The sequence below is a fragment of the Panthera pardus genome, unplaced genomic scaffold, assembly GCF_024362965.1.
Source record: "Panthera pardus isolate Hobbes unplaced genomic scaffold, ASM2436296v1 HiC_scaffold_6, whole genome shotgun sequence".
Lineage (NCBI taxonomy): Eukaryota > Metazoa > Chordata > Mammalia > Carnivora > Felidae > Panthera > Panthera pardus.
This window is the reverse complement of record NW_026526991.1, coordinates 37,043,817-37,059,584: the sequence shown is the minus strand read 5'-3', so window position 1 is coordinate 37,059,584 and position 15,768 is coordinate 37,043,817. Positions and strand designations below refer to the sequence as shown.

Below are 15,768 nucleotides of genomic sequence, written 5' to 3'. Positions count from 1 at the left end.
TCCACAGTTACAGCACTTGGGGAAGGGAATACCAGGAGGCACTGAAAATGGATCACCAGGGTTTCACATGCATTCCTTTCTTTCCTCCTCAGTAATACTAGTCTCCAGTCTTCAGCTGATCAAGGTCATCTCCTGACTGTTTTCAAGGGGCTCAGTGTTGATTTCTATCACTGACAGTTGCACATGCAGAGGCAGCAAAGACTAGATATACATTGGTAACAGACTTCATGAAATTGAGCCCATAAATAGTCTCCAACTCTGCCACTTTGGCCATTTGTTTTTTTATTGTGCTCATTATCCTAATTACAGGATGGTCAATGAAGAAAGCTGGTTAAGTCATTTTGTCTACTTCATTGTGCAGTGCCTCTTCCATGATGGATGCTTTCTGATATAAATACAAAAATCTTCACTCTATGCTCTCTGCCATATATCCATTCACACAACTCTACCAAAGACCTTGTCTCAGATCTCTCAGCTTTTTTCCTTTTTTTTTTCTCAATAAATGAAGTTTATTGTCAAATCGGTTTCCATACAACACCCAGTGCTCATCCCAACAGGTGCCCTCCCCAATACCCATCACCCACCCTCCCCTCCCTCCCACCCCCCATCAGCCCTCAGTTTGTTCTCAGTTTTTAAGAGTCTCTTATGCTTTGGCTCTCTTCCACTCTAACCTCTTTTTTTTTTCCTTACCCTCCCCCATGGGTTTCTGTTAAGTTTCTCAGGATCCACATAAAAGTGAAACCATATGGTATCTGTCTTTCTCTGTATGGCTTATTTCACTTAGCATCACATTCTCCAGTTCCATCCATGTTGCTACAAAAGGCCATATTTCATTCTTTCTCATTGCCACGTAGTACTCCATTGTGTATATAAACCACAATTTTTTTATCCATTCATCAGTTGATGGACATTTAGGCTCTTTCCATAATTTGGCTATTGTTGAGAGTGCTGCTATAAACATTGGGGTACAAGTGCCCCTATGCATCAGTACTCCTGTATCCCTTGGATAAATTCCTAGCAGTGCTACTGCGTGGTCATAGGGTAGGTCTATTTTTAATTTTTTGAGGAACCTCCACACTGTTTTCCAGAGCGGCCGCACCAGTTTGCATTCCCACCAACAGTGCAAGAGGGTTCCTGTTTCTCCACATCCTCTCCAGCACCTATAGTCTCCTGTTTTGTTCATTTTGGCCACTCTGACTGGCGTGAAGTGATATCTGAGTGTGGTTTTGATTTGTATTTCCTTGATGAGGAGCGACGTTGAGCATCTTTTCATGTGCCTGTTGTCCATCCAGAAAAATATGGCACGCTTCACGAATTTGCGCATCATCCTTGCGCAGGGGCCATGCTAATCTTCTCTGTATCGTTCCAATTTTAGTATTTGTGCTGCCGAAGCGAGCACACTCTCAACATTTTCCATCCAGACCCCTGACCGGTTGACCAGGCCAATGGTCATTAAAATGAATCGATATATATTCTTAATTCAGGTCATTTTTTGTTCACTCTATCACATTGGAATTATGTCCATTGATGTAAGGGTTTAGTCTGATGTTCTACGGGATTTCCCTCTAGTCTGAATCTCTTTGCCTTCAATATGAGAAAGCATAGGAGAGTTGACACGGTCCTAAGATAAAACTACAAGGCCATTTTCAGGGAGGCCGACTTGAGAGCTCATTTTTGAGACCCTCCAGACGGGGTGCCCAAAGTCTAGGAAAGCAGTCTATTATGAGTTTCTCTCCCACAATCTAACACTAAATATATGACCAATTTACCAAACAAGATTGCCTCTGAATTTATTAAATATTATGTATGAGGGAAAAGTGCTCAAATTAAAGTTTGAGCATTTTACATGAATGTGATTCCAAACCTACTTCAAAGTGAAACAGATAGTTGTAAAACAATATATATTGTATTCTGGGAGGAAGATGGCGGCGTAGGAGCACGCTGGGCTCACCACATCCTGCTGATCACTTAGATTACACCCACACCTGCCTAAACCCAGAAAACCACCAGAAGACTAGCAGAATGGATTCTCCAGAGCCAAGCGTAGACGAGAGGCCCACGGAAGAGGGTAGGAAGGGCGGAGAGGTGGTGCACACTACACGGACTGGCAGGAGGGAGACGGGGCAGAGGGGTGCCCGCCGGCAAAGCAGAGCCCTCGAGTCTGGCTTGCAAAAGCAGAGGGTCCGGACAGAGTGTGTTCGGACAGCAAGGGGGCTTAACATCTGGAAGGTTATAAGCTAATAGCTCTGCTTGGAGAGCAGGAGGGCTGGAGGACAACGGGAGGGAGAGTTGTTGAGCCCCGGACGACAGAGCGCAGTGTGGTGGGAAACAAAGGCGCTGGCCAGCACCATCTCCCTTGCCCATCCCCTAGCCAAAATCCCAAAGGGAACCAGTTTCTGCCAGGGAACTTGCTTGCACTGTGCAAACACCCAACGCTGTGCTTCTGTGGATCCATTCCTCCGGCGGGGGGTCTGACTCCCTCCCGGAGCCACAGGGCCCCTCCCGAAGCTGATCACTGATGGATAAGCTAGCTGAGCCTACCCCTCCCGTCCCCGTGCACCTTGCCGATCCACCCCAGTTAATACTTCAGAGCCCTAGCACCACAAGCCTGGTAGTGTGCAAGTAGCCCAGACAGACCACGCCACCCCACAGTGAATCCTGCCCCTACGAGAGGGGAAGAGAAGGCACACACCAGTCTGACGGTGGCCCCAGCGGTGGGCTGGGGGCAGACATCAGGTCTGACTGCGGCCCCGCCTACCAATGCAAGTTATTCAAGACAGCACAGGGGAAGTTCCCTGAAGTTCCTCACCACTCCAGGGACTATCCAAAATGATGAAATGGAAGAATTCCCCTCAAAAGAATCTCCAGGAAATAACAACAGCTAACGAACCGATCAAAAAGGATTTAAACAATGTAACAAAGTGAATTTAGAATAATAGTCATAAAATTAATCGCTGGCTTGAAAACAGTATAGAGGACAGCAGAGAATCTCTTGCTACAGAGATCAAGGGACTAAGGAACAGCCAGGAGGAGCTAAAAGATGGTATAAATGAGCTGCAAAATAAAATGGAGACAACCACAGCTCGGATTGAAGAGGCGGAGGAGAGAATAGGTGAACTAGAAGATAAAATTATGGAAAAAGAAGAAGCTGAAAAAAAGAGAGATTAAAAAAATCCAGGAGTATGAGGGGAAAATTAGAGAACTAAGTGATGCACTAAAGAGAAATAATCTACACATAATTGGTATTCCAGAGGAGGAAGAGAGAGGGAAAGGTGCTGAAGGGGTACTTGAAGAAATAATAGCTGAGAACTTCCCTGAACTGGGGAAGGAAAAATGCATTGAAATCCAAGAGGCACAGAGAACTCCCTTCAGACGTAACTTGAATCGATCTTCTGCACGACATATCATAGTGAAATTGGCAACATACAATGATAAAGAGAAAATTCTGAAAGCAGCCAGGGATAAACGTGCTCTAACATATAAAGGGAGACCGATAAGACTCATGATGGATCTCTCTACTGAAACTTGGCAGGCCAGAAAGGAATGGCAGGAAATCTTCAATGTGATGAACAGAAAAAATATGCAGCCGAGAATCCTTTATCCAGCAAATCTGTCATTTAGAATAGAAGGAGAGATAAAGGTCTTCCCAAACAAACAAAAACTGAAGGAATTCATCACCACTAAACCAGCCCTACAAGAGATCCTAAGGGGGATCCTGTGAGACAAAGTACCAGAGACATCGCTACAAGCATGAAACCTACAGACATCACAATGACTCTAAACCCATATCTTTCTATAATAACACTGAATGGAAATGGACTAAATGCGCCAACCAAAAGACATAGGGTATCAGAATGGATAAAAAAACAAGACCTATCTATTTGCTGTCTACAAGAGACTCATTTTAGACCTGAGGACACCTTCAGATTGAAAGTGAGGGGATGGAGAACTATTTATCATGCTACTGGAAGTCAAAAGAGAGCTGGAGTAGCCATACTTATATCACACAAACTAGACTTTAAATTAAAAGCTGTAACAAGAGATGAAGAAGGGCATTATATAACAATTACAGGGTCTATCCACCAGGAAGAGCTAACAATTATAAATGTCTATGCACCGAATATGGGAGCCCCCAAGTATATAAAACAATTACTCACAAACATAAGCAACCTTATTGATAAGAATGTGGTCATTGCAGGGGACTTTAACACCCCACTTACAGAAATGGATAGATTATCTAGACACATGGTCATAAAGAAACAAGGGCCCTGAATGATACATTGGATCAGATGGACTTGACAGATGTATTTAGAACTCTGCATCCCAAAGCAACAGAATATACTTTCTTCTCGAGTGCACCTGGAACATTCTCCAAGATAGATCACATTCTGGGTCATAAAACAGCCCTTCATAGTATACAAGAATTGAGATCATACCATGCATACTTTCAGACCACAATGCTATGAAGCTTGAAATCAACCACAGGAAAAAGTCTGGAAAACCTCCCAAAGCATGGAGGTTAAAGAACACCCTACTAAAGAATGAGTAGGTCAACCAGGCAATTAAAGAAGAAATTAAAAAATATATGGAAACAAACGAAAATGAAAATACAACAAACCAAACGCTTTGGGATGCAGCAAAGGCAGTCTTGAGAGGAAAACACATTGCAATCCAGGCCTATCTTAAGAAACAAGAAAAATCCCAAATACAAAATCTAACAGCACACCTAAAGGAAATAGAAGCAGAACAGCAAAGACACCCTAAACCTAGCAGAAGAAGAGAAGTAATAATGATTAGAGCAGAAATAAACAATATAGAATCTACAAAAACTGTAGAGCAGATCAATGAAACCAAGAGTTGGTTTTTTGAAAAAATAGAATTGATAAACCTCTAGCCAGGCTTCTCAAAAAGAAAAGGGAGATGACCCAAATAGATAAAATCATGAATGAAAATGGAATTATCACAACCAATCCCTCAGAAATACAAGCAATTATCAGGGAATACTATGAAAAACTATATGCCAACAAACTGGACAACCTGGAAGAAATGGACAAATTCCTAAACACCCACACACTTCCAAAACTCAATCAGGAGGAAATAGAAAGCTTGAACAGACCCACAACCAACGAAGAAATTGATTCGGTTATCAAAAATCTCCCATCAAATAAGAGTCCAGGACCAGATGGCTTCCCAGGGGAGTTCTACCAGACGTTTAAAGCAGAGATAATACCTATCCTTCTCAAGATATTCCAAAAAATAGAAAGGGAAGGAAAACTTCTAGACTCATTCTATGAAGCCAGTATTACTTTGATTCCTAAACCAGACAGAGACCCAGTAAAAAAAGAGAACTACAGGCCAATATCCCTGATGAATATGGATGCAAAAATTCTCAATAAGATACTAGCAAATCGAATTCAATAGCATATAAAAAGAATTATTCACCATGATCAAGCGGGATTCATTCCTGGGATGCAGGGCTGGTTCAACATTCGCAAATCAATCAGTGTGATACATCACATTAATAAAAGAAAAGATAAGAACCATATGATCCTGTCAATGGATGCAGAAAAAGCATTTGACAAAATTTAGCATCCTTTCTTAATAAAAACCCTCAAGAATGTCGGGATAGAAGGAACATACTTAAAGATCATAAAAGCCATTTATGAAAAGCCCACAGCTAACATCATCCTCAATGGGGAAAAACTGAGAGCTTTCCCCCTGAGATCAGGAACATGACATGGATGCCCACTCTCACAGCTGTTGTTTAACATAGTGTTGGAAGTGCTAGCAGCAGCAATCAGACAACAAAAGGAAATCAAAGGCATCAAAATTGGCAAAGATGAAGTCAAGCTTTCACTTTTTGCAGATGAAATGATATTATACATGGAAAATCCGACATGAATTCAGCAAAGCTGCAGGATACAAAATCAATGTACAGAATTCAGTTGCATTCTTATACACTAATAATGAAGCAACAGAAAGATAAATAAAGAAACTGATCCCATTCACAACTGCACCAATAAGCATAAAATACCCAGGAATAAATCTAACCAAAGATGTAAAAGATCTGTATGCTTAAAACTATAGAAAGCTTATGAAGGAAATTGAAGAAGATATAAGGAAATGGAAAAACATTCCATGTTCATGGGTTGGAAGAGTCAATATTATCAAAATGTCAATACTACCCAAAGCTATCTACACATTCAATGCAATCCCAATCAAAATTGCACCAGCATTCTTCTCAAAACTAGAACAAGCAATCCTAAAATTCATATGGAACCACAAGGCCCCGAATAGCCAAAGTAATTTTGAAGAAGACCAAAGCAGGAGGCATCACAATCCCAGACTTTAGCCTCTAATACAAAGCTGTAATCATTAAGACAGCATGGTATTGGCACAAAAACAGACACATAGACCAATGGAACAGAATAGAAACCCCAGAACTAGACCCACAAAAGTATGGCCAACTCATCTTTGACAAAGCAGGAAAGAACATCCAATGGAAAAAAGACAGTCTCTTTAACAAATGGTGCTGGGAGAACTGGACAGCAACATGCAGAAGGTTGAAACTAGACCACTTTCTCACACCATTCACAAAAATAAAATCAAAATGGATAAAGGACCTGAATGTGAGACAGGAAACCTTCAAAACCCTAGAGGAGAAAACAGGAAAAGGTCTCTCTGACCTTAGCCGTAGCAATTTCTTACTTGACACATCCCCAAAGGCAAGGGAATTAAAAGCAAAAATGAACTATTGGGACCTCATGAAGATAAAAACCTTCTGCACAGCAAAGGAAGCAATCAACAAAACTAAAAGGCAACCAACTGAATGGGAAAAGATATTTGCAAATGACATATCGGACAAAGGGTGAGTATCCAAAATCTATAAAGAGCTCACCAAACTCCACACCCGGTAAACATATAATCCAGTGAAGAAATGGGCAGAAGACATGAATAGACACTTCTCTATAGAAGACATCTGGATGGCCAACAGGCACATGAAAAGATGCTCAACGTCGCTCCTCATCAGGGAAATACAAATCAAAACCACACTCAGATATCACCTCACTCCAGTCAGAGTGGCCAAAATGAACAAAACAGGAGACTATAGGTGCTGGAGAGGATGTGGAGAAACAGGAACCCTCTTGCACTGTTGGTGGGAATGCAAACTGGTGCGGCCGCTCTGGAAAACAGTGTGGAGGTTCCTCAAAAAATTAAAAATAGACCTACCCTATGACCACGCAGTAGCACTGCTAGGAATTTATCCAAGGGATACAGGAGTACTGATGCATAGGGGCACTTGTACCCCAATGTTTATAGCAGCACTCTCAACAATAGCCAAATTATGGAAAGAGCCTAAATGTCCATCAACTGATGAATGGATAAAAAAATTGTGGTTTATATACACAATGGAGTACTACGTGGCAATGAGAAAGAATGAAATATGGCCTTTTGTAGCAACATGGATGGAACTGGAGAATGTGATGCTAAGTGAAATAAGCCATACAGAGAAAGACAGATACCATATGGTTTCACTTTTATGTGGATCCTGAGAAACTTAACAGAAACCCATGGGGGAGGGTAAGGAAAAAAAAAAGAGGTTAGAGTGGAAGAGAGCCAAAGCATAAGAGACTCTTAAAAACTGAGAACAAACTGAGGGCTGATGGGGGGTGGGAGGGAGGGGAGGGTGGGTGATGGGTATTGGGGAGGGCACCTGTTGGGATGAGCACTGGGTGTTGTATGGAAACCAATTTGACAATAAATTCATATATTAAAAGAAAACAATACAAAACAAAACCTATAAATTAGTATTGTCTATCTGATGTGAATGAAAACTGTTTCTCATTTCTTCTATAATTGCAATAGAAAAAATCCATTTGTGAAATAAATGATCATATACCATTTGCCTGAGACATTATTAATCTGTTCTAGAAGTTGACATCATGCCTGATGCAGCAGGTGATATTGGGGCTACTTCTTATAGAGCCAGCGATAGTCTATAATAATTAATTCTCTAGTTTCTGCAGGGGGTACAATACCAAATTAAATATATATGTTATAGGGACCCAATATCTCTGTATCTTTTAGGTCTAATAGTCACACTAGTCTTCATCATATATATTAGGAAAAGGTATTGTTTCCTTGGATGTGGTTGGGAGGAGGAGTGATTTTAAAGTATCCTCTTAGGCTTCCCCCATTATATTAACTTTTACTCCATAGACCAGGGACTCAATCTGGAGTGACTCCTACTGGCAAGTATTCCCATTCCATTTCTGTGCTCAGGAATCAAGAAATGACCACAGACTGAGTCTGCAGACCCAGTGGGCTTACTGTGGGCCAGACTTTCACTAAAACTTCATTTTTTTTTTTACCTGGCCCCTATACATTCCCCTTTGAACAGGGGACAGAGAAGAAGAGCATGAAAATGCTTTGGATCTCCAGGTATTGATGACAACTCAGATCTTGTTTGCAATAGTCCCTGAAATGTTTGCACAAAAAGAAATAGAGAAGGAACCAGGGAAGGGTGGACAAGTTGTCACACTGTGATGTAAATGAAGGACAGAAGAAGAGAATGTTGGATGGAGTTCAAGGTTGGCTCAGCAAAACCATTTGTGAGTTGAGAAGCAAAGTTGGTCAAAAGAGTCTTGTGTATCCTAGAAGGGATCTGCTTTAGTATTCCCACTACATTTAGTCACTGGAGGGGGGTAGGCAGGCAGGTTGTGGAAGGCAGGCAGGCTGTGAAATAGATTTCAAGGAGTACCATCTTGTGCCTGCAGTCAATTATCCCCCCTGTTATAAGAGATTGGCTGGGTACTTGCTCATGCCTATCCCATTACCATAATGTGGAGAGGACAGAACTGTTAGTGGGATCAAAAATTGGATTACAAATAGAACTAAACTGGGGCAGCCCCAGAAATCTGTCTTATTTTTTCAAAGTCCTTTGTTTTAAGCTCATAGACAGGACCTGAAGGTGGCACTTACTTGAGAGATGAAGGAATAACAAGAAGGGGAGCTGGGTGAAGGCAGTTTAATTCTACTGTACTCTAAGCCTTAGGAAGAACTGTCTGTCTCAGTTTACTCTATTCTCTATCACCACAGCCCATTTACTGTGAAATGTGAGAGACCAAAACCAGAGTGTGTCCTTAACACTGAGGTTTATAAAAATCTTTTTGATATCATGGTTCTCATAGATCTTCTGCTTAAAAGATGTGTCTTCTGCATTCTTAAAAACTAAGACATCTGGTGGCAGGAATCCTTGAAGAGACTGAATGGCTTCATTGTTATCAATCTAATATATGCATTTCTCTGCTCCCTTTTATAGCAAGAAACAAACAAAATAAAAACAAAAACAAATCAAAAAGTCATATTTACTGAAGTTTCTTTCTTATTCTCTCTTTGAGTCACTCACTGGATTTCCAGAGACAATAAAACTTCTATTTCAAAGTCACCAGTTGCTTAATCTCATAGTCAATGCTCACTGCTCATCTTACTTGACCCCTCAGCCACATTTACACAGTTGATCAATTCTACCTTTATTCATTATACTCACTTGGCTTCCAGCACACCATATATCCTTGGTTTCTTCTTTTCATTGTGGCTACCTTTCAGTCTCCTGTGTTGACTCTCAGTTCCCAGGAATCGGGTCACTTTCCTTTGTGTCTAGTCTTTCCTTGAAGATCTCACTCATAAATAATGGATCTACAGTAATGACTCCCAAATGTAAATCTCATGCTCAGTCCTCTTCCTTGAACTCCATTCTCATACATTCAATTGCATTCTCAACATTTGAATGCGTAATGGACATTTCAAAATTAGCATTGCTCTAACCATCTCTGCATTGAGCCTCTCACACCCCTCACCCTGCATTAATACTTTTAACAGTTAAAGGCTATTTGTTCTTCTAGCTACTCACGTAATCAAATAGTTGGAGTTATCCTTGCCATCTCTCTTTCTTTCATACTCCACATTCAATCCATACACATTTACTCTTGGTATATGTATATGCTGATCACTACCAACCACCACCTCTTGCCTAGATTCTTGTAATGTCCTTATTAAGACATTAAGATATTCAGTTTTCCCTGTCCTTATTTATTTTTCTCTATAGCACTTATTACTTTACAGTATATTATATATTTATTTGTTTCCTTTTTGTCTTTCTCTTGACAGTGTAATATAGAATCCATATTGCAGAATTTTTTTTTCAATTTTGTTCACTGCTATATCTCTAGTTCCGAAGCAGAACGTGTCATAAAAGAGACATTTTACCAACATTTACTAAATGAATGAGTTTACATTTGCTTTTTAATACCATATTGCTGCTTTAAAAAAAGAGTTAATGGGTTGACCATACTCTCCCATATTTGCTGGAAAATTCTCTTGCATGTGAAATAAGGACGTAGTCATTTTATAACACTATACAAGCAAAAATAATATCAAAGTCTCATCACTTTAATAGCACTTTCCTAGTGACATGAAAAAAGCTGCTTTAAAACACCTATTTTAGTAAATAATAAATTAAATTCATAGCTGAATAAAATCATTCTTATTTAGTCTCTACCTGAATGAAGTAATGCAAACTTCTTTTTCTTGCTATGTAAATTTTGTCATTAATTAGCAAATGCAAGTTGTGTACCTGTAAAGTACACATAGGACAGACACGTAGATAAAGAAAAGCAGTGAGGAGAGCACGGAATCTGAGTACTCCAACATTCAGAAGTTTGAAAACAAGAGATTCAGCAAAGGAGAGGGGGAATAGTCAGTGTAGTAGGAGGAAAACTGGCAAAATCTGGTATTATGAAAATATGCAACAGGCAGTATTTCCAGGAGGTCAAATGTGTCAAATGATGCTGACTTGTCAAATGTAACCTTTTTCTCAGGAAAAGGAAAAACAAAGCTTATTGCTTACACCTGACCTTTAATCAAAGATATGTGTTGAAAAGGCAAGACAAGTTCTCAAGGTCCTCGTATGTACCTGTTGAATAAATTAGAATTGAAGGTCACACCAGGTTTGGATCCAAATCATGGTACATGATATAACATTTGGCTGAGCACATATTTTGTCACTTGGGATATGGGCATTAGCTTGCTTTTCAGTTTAGATAAAATGATCATGGGGCAACAATGTTGATGGCTGACTGTTCTGGCTGACAACTCAGGTAGTATAAAAGAAGAGAAAAAAGGTGCTAAGCAAACACTAAATTGCACCTGGAGTCAAGTAATGAGAGCCCTGTAAAATTTGTTAAGAAGAAAAGACATGCACCACAGACAAAATTATAACTGATTGCACTGCATTATTTTTTCTTGTAGTAATTTGCAAAGAAATGGTAATAGGTAGGACTACTTACCTATTATTATACAAGGTATTTAAAAAAATAGGCATCTTAAAAGAGAAATAATTAACTAAATTAATAATTCAAAGTACACAATTCAATGTTTTTTTTAATATATCCACAGAGGTGGCCAACAGTTACCACAATCAATTCTAGAATATTTCCTCACTCCAAAAGAAAGCTTTGTATCCATTAGCAGTCACTCTTGTTCTTGTCCAACCCTTCTCCTAGTCCTAGGTGACTGAGATGGCCTTCCCAAGAGCTTGACTAAACTTTAGATGATTTTTTCCCTGACTATAGACACTTGACCCCCCTACCCACTCCCCATCTTTCCTTAGAAAATTTACTTTAAAAACTTGTGATTGCATATTCTTTTTCTGCTCTTTTGAAATATAGATAAATCTTCCTCCAGCCTCTTACCAGTTTTTCAACCTAGGAACGTCTTTCACAAGGATTTGGGAGTCATCCTTTTGGAATATAATCATCAAAAGACATACCGGCACTATCTCCCAGTCTCTGTAGGAGTGTAGAATCCAACTACATTAGCAAACATAGAGGGCCTAATCACACTGATCTACTTCACCCTAATATCTTCTAGTACTTTTCCTTTAGCTCACCCCAGCACTTAATCCTATCACCTTTTGTTTCAGAGAAAGGAAGTTCAGTCTCTCACCCTGATTGCAGTAGTCTTGAATAAAGTCTTCCCTGCCTGTTTAATTTTCCTTTGGCATAGGTAACCATTAATAATAAAGTATCTATTTTGTATCTCTATGTATCTGCCTACTCTGAGAAATTTCATATTAATGTAATTATATAATATGTGGTCTTTGTGACTGACTGATGTCTTTCATTTGACATAATGCTTTCAAGTTCCATCCATGTTGTGGCATGTATCAGAACTTCGTTACTTTTTACTGCAGTGTAATATTTCATTTTATGGATTATACTATATTTTGTTTATCTACTCAGCAATTGACAGACATTTGGGTTGTTTCTACTGTTTGGCTATTATGAATAAGGCTGCTATAAGAATTCATCCACAGGTTTTTATGTGGTCATATTTTCACTTCCCTTGGATATACACATAGGAGTAAAATTGCTGGTTTATGTGCAACGTGCAACATTTTGGGGAACTGCTAAACTGCTTCTCAAAGTGTCTGTACAGTTTTAGATTCCATCAACAATGTATAAAGGTCCAAATATCACCGTATCCTTGCTCACACTCATTATTATCTATTTTATCATAGCAATTCTAGTGGGTATAAAATGACATCTCATCCTGGTTTTGATTTGCATTTCCTAGTGACTAGTGAAATTGAGTTCCTTTTAATATGATTATAACCTTTGGAGAAATATCTGTTTGAATTCTTTATATGAATCTAATTAAAACTGATCTTGTCTTGATTTTTCAGATTTTGAGGAGATTTTCAAAGAGTCTTTCAACTGTCACTACAAGTGCTGTTATGGAATAGTAAATTAATGGGGGTCATAAAGAAATAGAAACATTTTTTCTTTATTAGTTGTACTGTTTATATTTGGATCTCAGCCATTGTTGATTTATATAAAACATTAAACCATGAATCATGTCTTCAAAGCTTGAAATTGTTTCCTAAAATATATATAGATTTGAAATGCAGATGTCTAATTTCTTGGTTATTTAACATTATATGTTTAATTTTTCTTCTTTTAAGTTCAAGTATGTCTCACTCTAGAAAAAATGGAATAAAAAGGCTATATTTACAAAACAAATAAATTAGTGTAAGATCATATGTATTTTTACCAAAAAAAAAAGAAAGAAATGATTAAAGAATTCTTTTAAAGCATTAGCCCACTGGATTTAATTACCTGACTAATTAATTTTGAATTTACACAAAATATTTATGAAACATATTTGGAAAAAATCCTATATCTGTATCTTTATGTTCAAATAACAACATATGCAGAAATAAATGCAAGTCAAGTCTCCAGTGTAACTAAATCAATCTGACTAACAATGTATTACTGTAGTCCCTCTGTCCTATAGAGGAAATGTCACTAGAATTAGAAACAGAATAATTAACTTTATGGCCTAGGCATGCAGCACAACAGTTGAATGAACCTGGACAAGAGAGGGGAAAATACGTGGTAAATTCTGAAATTTTATGCAAACATAAGGTATTATGAGTTCTAAATCTGACAATTAGAAGGAATATAAAGAACAGAAGACAGCAGGGAAACTCATCTAAAGGGTTATATAATAGGATATATTATACAGGTTATATAATAGGATATATATATATGGTTGACCCTTGAACAACACAGTTGGCTCCCCTGAACAGTTAAAAATCTTTGTGTAAACTTTGACTCTTTAAAAATTTAATAACTAATGGGGGCACCTGGGGTAGCTCAGTCAGTTGAACGTCTGACTTCAGCTCAGGTCATGAGCTCACGGTTCGTGGGCTTGAGCCCCACGTTGGTATCTGTGCTGACAGATCAGAGCCTGGAACCTGCTTCGGATTCTGTGTCTCCTTCTCTCACTGTCCCTCCCCTGTTCATGCTCTGTCTCTCTGTGTCTCAAAAATAAATAAACATTGAAAAAAAATTTTTTTAACTTAACAACGAATAGCCAGCCTACTGTTGATAATATAAACAGTTAACACATATTTTGTATGTTATATGTAGTATGTACTCTATTCTTACAATAAAGTAAGCTAGAGAAAAGAAAATGTTAAACTCATAAAAAAGGAAAATACATTTACAGTACTGTACCGTATGTACTGAAAAAAATCCACGTGTAAGTAAATCTGCACAGTTCAAACCCATGTTGTTCAGGGGTCAGGAATATGTACACACACACACACACACAGTTCAGGTACCCTATTGCATATATATTATATATACACATATAATATGCCACTACAACCTGAAGTGACTTCATTATGACTTTTAAGTAGCTGATGATTAATCATACAGGTAATAGTTAATAATTATTTTCTTTCTTCATCACACTCAGAACCAAGTTATAATATAAGGAAATTATATTAAAGACTTTTTAAAAAAATTCTAAGCATAATAGTATTCTGTATCAAAGGATGTTTCTATATGAAGGAATACCTAGACTTGTATTGAAAAAAATGTCTGTGAGAGAACATATTTTAAAAAGCTTTTTAAAAATACAGTAGCTTGTGGTGTTACCTGCAAAATGACAAGTTGTACACTTGTTTCAGGAGAGAATTCTACAATAACCAAATTTATGATAACCAAATTTATGATAACAAAACTAATATTAACTTTCAACCCCTCCTAACAGCTATCCTGCTAAATTTCTCTGGTTAAATTGCTCTCTTACTGTATAAACTATTTGAAAACCTCTCTACTCTACATCCTATCCTTTGCCTCCCTCCCTGTCAGCAAATGGTGTCCCTTGCTATTTCACAGAAGGAAAGGATTCAACTTCCTCCCACCTATCTTGCAAACCATTTATCTATACTCATTCTCTCCTGTATTTCCGCTTTCAAAAGAGGTGTCCCTCATCCTATCCAAGCCCAATCCTTCTATTTTGGACCCCTCTGATCTTTCAGGAACCTCAATTCATGACATTGGTTGTTATTTCTCTTTCCTTTATATCCATGTTTTGCCTTTCAAGTGTTTACATTTAAAGATGAGCAAGCCTATAATCCAACAGACAACAAACACAAGGCCTTCCTACATCATACAACCTTATCTGGCTAACAACCTATTTTCTTCCTGCTTCTGATAAAGATATAAAAGAGTTCTGAAGGATTTAAAAATATTTTTTCCAACTCTTAAAATCTACATAAAAACCATTTTCAAATTGCATTAAAACAAAAATAATTGCAATCCAATTTATAGTATTTTCCTAAAACAGTCAACTGCTGAAGTATAAATTTTCTACATAACTATTTGGAATTTTATTTTGGCTCAATGACATTTGCTTAAATATGAAGGTGATGTATAGTGAATTTCTTATCCTTACATATCATTTGATGAGTCTAGATAGTCTGAATAATTTCAGTGACACATTACAAAATCCAAATTTGTCCATAATAAAAATTACATCTCACTGGAGCTATCTCCAGTTTCACTAAGAAAAAAATACCTGCCAATTTTATATTGTAATAAAGTAGTAACTCCTTGCTTGCCATAGAAAGATTTACAGACTAATTAAAATATGAACTGGACTTTGTCTAACCCACCTAGGGTTCTCAAACAAACTCCAAGGAACTTTGAGTAGCAAATAAAATTTTAAAAATGAAATTTTATAGAATTTACCACTAACAGATTATAAAGCTTTTTACAAAGCTACAGTAATTAAGACAGTGTGGTACTGAAATAAGAATATTCAAATAAACCAATGACTAGAATAGGATGTCAAGAAGAAGATTTAAACACACTAAGTTATTTTATTCATAAATACACATGCCAATGCCAGTCA

General features: G+C 38.0%; 1 non-coding gene across 1 annotated transcript; it reads right to left on the bottom strand.

Moving 5' to 3' along the window:
- Positions 1-1,292: 1,292 nt before the first annotated feature.
- LOC128775119 (U6 spliceosomal RNA) lies at positions 1,293-1,399 on the bottom strand. The gene has a single exon (XR_008419771.1). It is a non-coding gene; the product is annotated as a U6 spliceosomal RNA (small nuclear RNA).
- Between the last annotated feature and the right edge of the window lie 14,369 nt (positions 1,400-15,768).